Below are 12,519 nucleotides of genomic sequence, written 5' to 3' on the forward strand. Positions count from 1 at the left end.
AATTTAAATTTTATCATTTGCCCATCTAACAAAAATGTACACTTTTGGGGGTACCTGGGTGGCTACGTGGGTTAAGCTTCTGACTTCAGCCCAGGTCATGATCTCAGGGTCCTGGAACGGAGCCCCACATCAGGCTCTCTGCTCAGCAGGGATCCTGTTTCCCCTCTCTCTCTGCCTCCTGTTCTGCCTACTTGTGATCTCTATCAAATAAATAAATAAAATCTTTTTTTAAAAATATACACTTTTGAGTATAAGAACGCTGATCCATGTTCATTTTGTACCTTCTCTAAGCCTAGTACAGGAACTCCGCACATGACAGATGCTTAATACTTGATTCATGATGTGGCTGGTCAGCAGTATAAATTAGTCTGTGGACCTACATATCGAATATCCTGGACCATGATATGAAGAATGACCTCAAAAAGTTTGCATGAGTCCACCTTGGAAGTCTTAGAAGACTGCTCAGAGCTTAAGCAATGCCATGAGCTTATCCTACCAGAGAAGTGAGCACTGGGCAGGGCAGCAGACCTGGGCAGAAGTCAGTCCATATGTGGGACAAGCCATCCTAGGAGTAATGATTGAACACTTACTCAAGAAGAAAGACTATAAACTTTCTCCAAAAGGAGCTATTACTTCACCCTTGATCAACAATGGCCGCTGATTCAGACTGAAGCACTCCTCCAGTAAGAAAAGGTATGCAAGAGGCAGTCACAGAAAAGGGCTTGAACTTAAGCCAACTTCCACTGTTTCTACCCCCAAAGGAGTAGGGTAATAACATCTAACCTTAAAGACTTCTTTACAGTTTGCAGAACACTTTCCCACAATGGATCAACTAATTTCATGTAGTCTTCACAGCAGCCTTCTTAGTTAGGAAACATAGTATACTATTAACCCTTTTTCACAAAGAAAAGGCACTCAAGTTGAATGATTATACAAGTTCATCAACTAGTAGATTGTTGGGAGCCATGAGGCGTGGTCGAGGGCATTGCACCACTAGGTTAAGGTTTGAACTAAGGCCGGCCTAACACCTGCCCTGCCGGTGACGGCTAAGGGTGGGACAGCCTCGCAGATAAGCCTGGTCTGTTAGTCTCTTACCTTTTCCTCTGATCCCCGTTCTCTCTCTCAAATAAAGAGCCCCTTGCTAATCTGCGGCAAATACCTCTCAGGCTTAAGGACTGGAGCAACTCCAAGGAGGTAAATTATTCTGTGCCTACAACAATGGAGAACTTTAGGTGTGTACCGCAGTAGACGGTTTCCTACCTAAGCTGATGTTTGTCCAAGGCTTTCACAAACCGAGTCATTAAAATATACCCTGCCTCCTACAAAGGTAACGCCTTCTCGTTCCTACTTCCCTCCTATATACTTAGTTTCTCCAGATAGTTTCTCGTTTTCCATTGACCTATATCCTGTTTTCCTACAGTTCTTTATTATCTAGTTCAACCCTATAGCTTCTCGTTTTCCATTAATCTATATCTGGTTTTACTGCAGACCCTAAAATAAGTTACCAAAAAACACATATCTGTGCTAACTTCCATGGCTTTCTGAGGGACGTGATTACTCAAGAAGCAAGACCCTGTCTCCCATCCCTGGCACCAGTCTGTACCATTATGGTTTAACTAAAGTAACGTGTGGTGAACAAAGAGAAATTATATGATGAATGCTTGGAAACCCCTACCCCAATTAAACTGCCTATATAAGAAGCTCGATAATCAGAATAAAGATGGAGATGCCTGACTACTGACCAGAACTCGCTGTGTGGCTCTCTCATTCCTCTCGCCAACACCACCCCTCCTTCAGGGATACCTGTACCTGCCATGGCTAGATCCCGGCAGTAAATAGCAGTGTTGAGCCATCCTCAAAGCTGCCTCCAAGCTTTCATTCACATATTTATTTCATTTATTTATTCATTCATTCAAAAACACACAGCATGGGTCTATGTGTAGGAGCCCCAAGTGCCACTTTCAATAACTTGCTGGGGATGTGTCTCTCAGTTCCTTTGAAAATATGCAAACATCTCACATCCAACCTGGAAAACTCTGACACAACAGAAAGATAAGAGCAGCTAATTATTCTCTCCACTCACTCCATGTGCCATGTGTATAAAAAGGGATGTGCACTCTGTTTTATCTTTATAAACTATTCCTCTTTGTCACATGCTTTACATTTACCCATTTGTTCTGCCCTTTGTGATTTTAATACTGTCACACTATTTTATTTTTAATTGCCTATCTGTCTTTTCTAGAACATTTATTTTCATACCAGCTGACAACTTCATTTGAACCTGTCATTTCGAAAGTACATTAGCTATGTCTTCATTACCGTGTAGAACAAAACCACAATGAGATACCACTCCCACCTACCAGGATGTTTATAACTCTAAATACGGAAAGCCAGTGTTGGTGAAGTTATGGAGAAAATAAAACACTCACACGGTGCTGGTGGGGACGTAAACCAATGCAGCAGTTTCGGAAAAGAGGCAGGCAACTCTTGGGGGTGATTAACAAGTCACCCCATGACCCAGCAATTCCACTCTTTGGTACCACCCAAGAGAACTGAAAACATGTATGTCCACACAAAAATTTGGACATGAATATTTATTCCTAAATATTCCTAATAGCCAAAAAATGAAGACAACTCAAATGTGCATCAACTGAGGAATGCATTAAAAAAATGCAGTATACCCAAGCAATGGAAAATCAGCCAGCCAGAAAAAAGTAAAAGAGTACTGATACTTGCTACAACATGGATAAAACTCGAAAACATTAGGCTAAATGAAAGAAAGCCCGTCAGAAAAAGATACATATCGTATGATACCATTTTTATGAAATATCTAACATAGGCAAATTCATAAGGACAGAAAGGAGCTAAGTAATTACCATGGGCTAAAGGAAAGGGAAAGTGAGAAACAACTATGTACAAAAGGGTTTCTTTGGAGATGGTGAAAATTTCCGTAATTAGAAGTGATAGTAGTACAACATTGTGAATGTACTAGAAGCCACTGAATTAAATACTTTAAAATGGTTAAAATGCTGAATTGTATGTTGTTTGGATTTTACCTCACTTAAACACTAACAAAAAACAAAACAAAACAAAAAAACACAAACCTCTCTTCTTACAATGTCTCTCCAGTGCCCTCTACTGCCAAAGTTTAGCATCCTTCCAGTGGATAAAGGCCTATTACTGACGGACCTAAATCCACTTGCAGAGAGAGCAGGCCAAACAACAGGATTTGTAGCTGAGGCACAAGAAGTTGATAAATAGCCTGGTTCACACCTTTGACTACTCAGCTTCCAAATGCACTATTTCACGCACATCTGAACTCCCAAACAACAATAAAACAACTCAATACTTCTATTTTTAAAAAGACAGCTAAATAATAATAATTAATAAATAATAATAAACATAAAAGATAGAGCTATTCTTCATACAAAGAGGTTGTCACTTTTTCCCCAAAAATAGCAAGATGCACAATCCCAAGAGTCAGTGTATACGCTGCTGGAAAAATTACCATATTCCTCAAATTCAGTCAGAGTCCAATCAAATATTCTGTTACCTACCAAAGACTGAACTATTCAGTTAGCTTTCAATAACATACATAAAATAAAAATGGAAAGGAAAGAGAAGGATCATTTATAAAAATAGAAGTTCACAAATAAAAAGCCAATATACAATATTCAAAGATACTATAGCTCTAATTTCTGTAATTGTTCACAAGGTCATTATTGATCTCTACCATATTTATACCAACTCTGTCAAAACTTGGCAGAGTGTCGAAAACCTTCATTCTTAAAAGGTCTGAACTCTCAGTCATCCTGCCCTTTATCGTTAGTATACTTTTCCATTAACCCTTACTAGTGAGCATGGAAGTACTAAGAGGCACCTCGGGGATATCCTGGGTTCCCAACATAGTCTTCCTATCCCCGTTGCATAGAAGCAATCTAATTTCCCCTTAGTTTGGGGGTTTAATCACTCCAGGTAATAGATTAATCTCTTTTTCTCCTCTGGTTCTATGGTGTAAGGCAGTAAGAGGAGTACCCTTTTTTTTTTTTAAGTTTTATTTAAGTTCCAGTTAGTTAACATACTGTGTAATACTGGTTTTTAGCTGCAGGTGTATAATATAGTGAATCAACACTTTCATACAATGCCTGTGCTGATCATAACAACTGCACTCCTTAATCCCTATCACCTATTTCACCCGTCTCCCCTCTGGTAACCTTCAATTTGTTCTCTATAGTTCAGAGTCTGTTTCTTGGTTTGCCTCTCTCTTTTTTTTTTTTTTTTCCTCCTATGATCGTTTGTTTTTTTTCTTAAATTCCACAGATGAGCGAAATCAAATGATATTTCTCTTTCTCTGACTTATTTCGCTCAGCACACTACTCTCTAGCTCCATCCACATTCTTGCAAATGGCAAGATTAAATTCTCTTTTATTAGCTGAGTAATATTCCATTGCATTTTTTTACCACATCTTCTTTATCCATTCACCAGTCAATGAACATTTCAGCTTTTTCTATAATTTGGCTGTTATTGATAATGCTCTTATAAACATCAGGGTGCAAGTATCCCTTCAAAATCAGTATTTTTGTACCATTTGGGTAAATACCTAATAATGCAATTGCTGGATCATAGGTTAGTTGTTTTTTTAACTTTCTGAGGAACTTCCATACTGTTTTCCACAGTGGCTGCACCAGTTTTTATTTCCACCAACAGTATAAGAGGGTTTCCCCTTTCTTGATATCCTCACCAACACCTGTCATTTCCTATGTTGTTGATTTTAGCCATTCTGACTGATGCATGGTGATGTCTCATTATAGTTTTGATTTGTATTTCCCTGATGATGATGTTGAGCATCTTTTCACTAGTCTGTTGGAAGATGGTTCCTTGATGTAAAGATCTATAAACAGAGGATCCAAAATAAAAATACTTTCTGTTCTAATCCTCTAATGATATTTGAAGCATTTGCTTCCATGACCAAATATGCAAACTGAAATCCAGAATCTGTCCCTATCACAGTCAGGAACCATCAATACCCTCCACTTGCTAGCTACACGTTGGTCTCATAGTGACCAATAGTTGTTTTGAGTCTCTGGTTGTCCCTGTTGACAAACAGAACAATTTTGAGCTTCAGAAGGAGTCAGTGGATTAGACTTATTTACTTATTTATTTACTGCCCATGATAGCATGATAGAATAATCTCATGACCATTCATCTCAGGTAGCCCAAGAAGACTCCACCAGGAAGTGAATTAAAACATCTAATTGTTGATGCTACACCACTTCTGAGTTCACAAAAGGGTTTTGCTAATAAGAATCAATTTGCCCATTTTTACATTCTCTTTTTCCAAGTTCATAGTGTTCCATAATCTTGCATGCCATACTGAGATTCATCTTATGGAAGGTCCAGTTCAGACCACATTGCCAGTTCATTGTCTGTGATTGAAAATATGCATAATTCCATCCTCTTCTATTGTCATTATCACTTAGTCCTTCCGATACTGTGAAGAAACCCACTGAGCATATTTACCTTTCCTTTGGGCAAGTTCATTAGTTAAAACAACAAGACAGCAGTCATTCTGAGAGCAACTGACATTCTATTAGCGAAGATAATTTTAGATATTTGTAGGTTTTCTGAAATACCTCATGATTTCAGAGTAGAGAATAAGCTATGAAATGTTTATCAATGTTCTTCCTTCAGAAATTTATACCATATCTCTCCACAGCATTTCTACAATGTCCTGAACAAAATATTTTTTTAAAGATTTTATTTATTTATTTATTTGACAGAGAGAGAGATCACAAGTAGGCAGGGAGGCAGGCAGAGAGAGAGGAGGAAGCAGGTTCTCCGCAGAGCAGAGAGCCCGATGTGGGGCTCGATCCCAGGATCCTGGGATCATGACCTGAGCCAAAGGCAGAGGCTTTAACCCACTGAGCCACCCAGGCGCCCCTGAAAAAAAATTTTTATTCCCAAACCTTCCTGGTTGTGACTTCACATTTTTTATCAATATACAAATTTATTTTTACCAAAAATTTTTTACTAATTTTTTGGTAATTTTACCAAATTTTATGAATATTTTACCAAAATATAAATAATTGTTGTTCTACCAGAATTACTTACTCCCCTGACCATGCTTTTTTACAGTCCAGAAGCAAAATTTCCGTAATGTGCCGGCAATTCTTGACTCTCTTTGGCTATAGCTTGACAATAATAATTTATGACTTTGTATATCTTAATTTTAGCAAGCTACACCTCATTTTGCAATGTATTACAAAACCTTAACAGTACAATATTCTATTAAACAAAATTGCTAAATCATTACATAACTTTGATTATAGCAAAAACAAATGATCACACATGGATCAAAATATTGATTCCATTCCAAAACTGGGCAGCAACATGCAAAAGAATGAACCTGGACCACTTTCTCACACCATACACAAAAGTAAATTCAAAGTGGATTAAAGACCTGAATGTGAGATCTGAAACCATAAAAATCCTAGAAGAGAGCAGAAGCAGTAACTTGTTTGACATATGTCATAGCAACTTCTTTCTAGATAAACCTCCTGAGACAAGGGAAACAAAAGTAAAAATAAACTATCAGGACTACATAAAAAGAAAAAGCTTTTGCACAGGAAAGGGAACAATCTGCAAAATTAAAAGGCAACCTACAGAATGGAAGAAGGTATTTGCTAATGACATATCCAGTAAAGAGTTAGTACCCAAAATACATAAAGAACTTATAAAACAACAATACAGTTAAAACAATACAGTTAAAAAATAGGCAGAACACATGAACAGACATTTTTCCAAAGAAGACATAAGATGGCCAACAGACACATGAAAAGATGCTCAACATCACTATTCAGGGAAATACAAATCAAAACTACAAAGAGGTACCACCTCTCAACTGTCAGAAGGCCAAAAGCATTATTTATAACAGCCAAGATATGGAAGCAACCCACTTTTTCATTAATTAATGAATGGATAAAGAAGATATAATACACACACACACACACACACACACGGAATATTATTCAGCCATGAAAGAGAATGAAATATTGCCATTTTCAACAATATGGACGGAGCTAGAGTGTATCATGCTAAGCAAAGTAAGTCAGTCAGAGAAAGTAATAAATACCATTTGATTTCACTAATATGTGGAATTTAAGAAACGAAACAAGCAAAGGGAGAAAAATAAGAGAGAGGGAAAAATCAAGAAACAGACTCCTAGTCATAGAGAACAAACTGATGGTTACCAGAGGGGAGATGGGTAGGGTGATGGGTTAAATAGGTGGTAAGGATTAAGGAGTACACTTAACTTTATAAGCACAGAGCAATATATGGAAGAGTTGGATCACAGTATTGTACACCTGAAATTTAATGTAAAACTATATGTTAACTAACTGGAATTAAAATAAAAACATTAATATATATTGATTCCATTCTACCACAATTTAACTGTATTTTGAGTAATTTTTGGCTGTTAGAATCTCTGACAGCAACCTTTAAGCAACAAAGAAGTAAATGGGAGTTTAAGCTAATTTGAGAAAATTAAAATAAAAATTAAAGTTTTATTTAATATAGTATATGTAGCTAGAATACATGTATTATTAAACAGAAAAGGGTAAAATGCCACTGCCTATGAATGTAAGCATCACACTTTGAAACTCCTTTAGACTGCTTCTCTATTCACTCTTCTCAATATTCATTCGTCTATTTGACGAATATTCATAAAATATCTACTATGTTCCAAGAACTGGTCTAGGTGTTGGGGACAGAGCAATGAACAAAAATTACAAGAAGCATGTTTTGGGGGAGCTTATACTTTAATGTGAAAAAGAAAAAAGATACAAATAAGTGACGTGATAACATGACATGTTGTGATATGTGCCATAGAGACAAATAGAGCAGAGAGTTATAGAGTCAGGACTGCTATTTTAGATAAATTGATCAGAGAATGCATCTCTGATTAAGGAACATTTGATCTGAATACAAATTCTACATCACTCTTTTATTCCAGTTTAATTAACACTAAAATTAAAATGTCATAAAAGACAAGAGAGGCAAATGGTCCTGAAAAGGAACTGATCAACACAAATAATAGAGAGGGCTCTAGTAAGATTACCTGATTAATCTGGGTATTTATAAAAAATACCCAATTCTTTTGGCACTTGAGGTCATTAGCAAGAGCAATTTCTATGCATGCTAAAACAAAAGTTAAATTGCAGTGAGACAAGAAAGCTATAGGAATTGAGGATGAAGAAGCAACATAAACAGGTTACTCATACTGTTTGTGATCAGGAAATAGGGGAAATCTCTGAAAAGAAGACAAAGTAAAGATATATTTTGAGATAGGCAGACTTCAAAACCTTCCTAGAATGAAGAGCACTATTCATCAGACAAGAGTGAATTAATCCTTGAGTGAAAGGCTGTCCGTTTTGTGGGCTGCTCTGGGATTTGAGGTGAATGGACTCAAACATTTTGTGACTAACCCCTAACAACATTTGGGTTGTATTCCCATTGCAATGCCAAAAAAAACTGGAGGATGTTTGTTATAAAGCAGGGAGGGCCTGGAGAGCACCACACCAGGATCAGACATCTCACGGACCTAATTTATACAAAAATCCCAGATTCCAAGAGTGGCAAGCAAGGACACAAATCTGTTCTGAACAACAAAAGGCTGACAAAGGCAGCTGAAGCCAGGAGAGCAGACACAGCTACAGAAGGCATTACAGGTATCTTCCAAGACTTCGAAGTACTAAGTAAACCAGTCAATGACCTGTACCCTAAAAGTGAGGGGATAGACGTTTCCCACCATCCTCTAAGAAACCCCCTTCCTCCTCTCTGAGTTTAGTTAGTATATGCCTTATCCTTGCCTTCTATGGCTTTCCTTATTTGATTCTTCACCTCTAGTACCTCCCTTCTCTCAGGCTCTTGACTCGTAGAAACTAAATTCTGTGACTAGGAAACAGGAGAAAAATGAGACTGAGTTCTAGGATTTTCAGTAAATCAATGATAAACCAACAGGCCTAGAATAATAAATTCTACACCCAGTATTCCTAGAACAAAAAGCAACTTTAAACAAAACATTGCTTTATTCACTCAATGAAAAGACATGATTTTTTTAAAGACCTCATATTTAATATAAATTGAAGCTGAGTTCCCGCTAAATCAACCAAAAATTGAAGCTATTTGCCATCACACTTATTTTATATTGATCATGAATTTCCAACTGTTTCAGTGAGATATAAAACAAAGATTAAAATATATTAATATTTATAAAGAGGGAAAGTAGCACTGTTCATAAGCAACTTTTTTTTTTTAAGGTATTTGTTGCACTTTTTTTTTTTAAGATTTTATTTTTAAGTACTCTCTACACCCAGCATGGGACTCTAATTTACAATCCTGATATCAAGAGTTGTATGCTCTGTGAACTAAGTCAACCAGATGCCCTAAAAGCAAATTTTTGTTATACCCAGAAAATCAGGAAAAGAGTATTAATGGGAAAAATTTAAACATTGACAACAGTTTAGCAAAATGGTTGATACACAAGACAGAAATAACAAAACAAACAAAATTGCAATTTATAAAATGATAAACCCCAAATATTTGGTTTATCAGCAATGATTAATTGGTTTAGATAATATAGAAAAAAATCCATGAAGTATTTAAAAGTAGCACAAGTTTAGCAAAATGAATGAATGCAAAAGGAAATAACAAAACCAATATAATAACACTAAAAAAAGGTAAACTCACTGGATTTCCATAGGTCATAAATACACAATGGAATACATAATGAAAAAACTCATATTCATTCAAAATATCTCAAAATACTAATAATAAGAACACTGCAGAAGTACAAAATTTTAATAAAATTTTTTGAAGATTTAAACAAAGGCAGAGAGAATCCACATTTAATGAATAAGCAGACTTGACAGTATAAAGATGTCAATTTTTTTTCCAAAATTAAGTTACAAATTTTGAACAGTCCCAAACAAAATTGCTATTTTAGTATTCGATATAAGAAATCAAATTTAATCTGAAAAACAAACACATGAAAAGGACTTTAAAATTAAAGAGAATAGGTAATAAGGGATTATAGTCCTCTTGTGTGTTAAATTTATTATAAAACTAAAATGTTTGACTCAGTTTGATATTGGCACAAAATTAACCAGAAAAAAATAGAAAAGACTGAGTGCTACATAGAACTTATACATATAAACATTTACTATATTATGAAAGAGGCATAATAATGGCTTGGTAAGACATGTAGAAACCACTGTTTAATTATGCAAAACCACTTTATTTACATACCTCTCTTTAACAGAAAAACTCATCCCATATAAGTAAGTTGCATCACAAAACCAGAAGGTCTACCATTAAAAACTAAAAGTCATAGAGAAGTGAGTCCTGGTCAAAATTCTCAGTGAAGAATGGTCTTTTGTAACTGTGTTTTGGTTGAATAACAGAATATTTTGAGAATTTGATGAAAGCTGAACAGTTCCTCTCCTCAGAATAATATAAATGTATATGAATTTTTTCATATAAATTTAAGAAATTCAAGAATTTCATGGAGACAACCAATAAATTCTTGATAAAAGAGTTCTACTTAAGTTTATAAGACCTAGAAACAAAACATTTAAAAATTGTGTAAGATACGACATAAATATATCCAAATATATATAGATAGATAAAAATATAGATATATAACATATATTTTTAAATTTGTAATAAAACCAAAGAAAAATTAGGGAAAATATTATAAAAGCCATATGACATCATTTAGTGGCCACTGAAAAAAATTGTTTCTAAAACTTCCCAATGCATCAGAAAATTTATATGTACCAAGAAATTTATATGTACTATGGGCACCTGGGTGGCTCAGTGGGTTAAGTCTCTGCCTTCAACTCAGGTCATGGTCTCAGGGTCCTGGGATCGAGCTTCACATCGGGCTCTCTGCTCAGCTTTCCCCTCTCTCTCTGCCTGCCTCTCTGCCTACTTGTGGTATCTCTCTCTCTCTCTCTTTCTGTGAAATAAATAAATAAATAAATAAATCTTTAATTAAAAGGAAGAAATTTACATGTTCTAAGAAAAAGCACAGGATGAAGAATTTCACTTACATGAAACTTTATAAAACATTATCTTTCAGCAAAAAAGTGCTGAAAATTAAATATTCTAAAACGTTATAAACCATTACCTTTGTTTGTTGGTATTTTGATTTATAGTTACTTTTCTTAACTTCTGTTTTTTGTTTTCTAAAAGTGCTACTGTTTAATTTTTTATTTTTATTTTTCAGTTTCATGAGTACTGTATGTTTATTATAATTATAAAAGGCATGGTCCTTCATTCTTCACAGAGGCAGTGAGGGATGGAGGCTTCTCTTATACTTAATGCCATCAATGAAGCAAAGATAGAGATTTGGAAAGGCAATATTGATACCTAAATATTTGACAAGGGAAGGTATTACTCACAAATAAAGGTTAAAAAAAAAAAAAAAAGAATTCTCAGGTATTTCCAAATGGTTTTCCAAAACCATAATGCCTGTATGCTTTTTGATACAAATTTTTGAAAATAGTCTACAATAGTTCAAGAGTGAACAAAACTGAGACTGTGAGAATGAGGAGGACAGAGTGTATAAAGGACCAATAATGAGCTGCAAAATCACTTAAATGAAACGGTCTAAATGTGTGTCATAAATGCCTACTGCTTTAAACCTATACCACACAAAACTCTGAAAGTGTTGGGAAGTCTGGTGGTAATTTTCTCTCCTTAAATCTTTTACTAATAAAATTGATGACTCTAAAATATAGCTTTATGTATGTCTTTAAATTACTTTCATAATTGGAAGATGAAATAGTGATATCCCTACAGATATTAACCTTTTAGCTAGGATTTGATGCCAGAGATTAATTTTTGCTCAAGTTTTCTCACTTATTAGTGTTTTCAGAAATGATTCTTATCTAGACAAATCATTCAACCTCTGTATCCTTATGTGTAAATACCAACCCCTGCTGGGTGAAGATTAAATTACTTGATTTTTGTGGAGATATCATTTGTCAACTACAGACATTGTTTAAAAGAAAAACATGGTCAGGTTCTCCCTGTGGTTGCTTGGTTTCTTCGTGAAGATCCCCAACAATGGAGAAAACACCTCTGCCCTCTAAATTTGGGTTCTTTATAAGGTACAAGTCTTCTGCTATGTGTCTGCATTACACACACACACACACACACACACACATCTACCCAGAATTTCCAGAAAACAAAGTCAATAAATCTTCACTTTTATTCTGCTAAAAATTTTTATGTTAGAATATATTTTTATGTTAGAATAGATATTGTTCTTATCCAAACTTTTCTCAGGGGTCCAAGTGGGTTGAGGATACATTATCTTAAAAAGGACTTCTTGAGTTATAAAGGATAAATCTTCTACATCTACACAAATTTTGAGCCTCAGCTGAGCTTACCATAGGCTATGCTTGTTTCCCCTTAATTCACAGATAGATGCTGAGAAGACATCCCACGAT

Source organism: Mustela erminea, chromosome 9 (genome assembly GCF_009829155.1).
Source record: "Mustela erminea isolate mMusErm1 chromosome 9, mMusErm1.Pri, whole genome shotgun sequence".
In the NCBI taxonomy this organism is placed as follows: domain Eukaryota; kingdom Metazoa; phylum Chordata; class Mammalia; order Carnivora; family Mustelidae; genus Mustela; species Mustela erminea.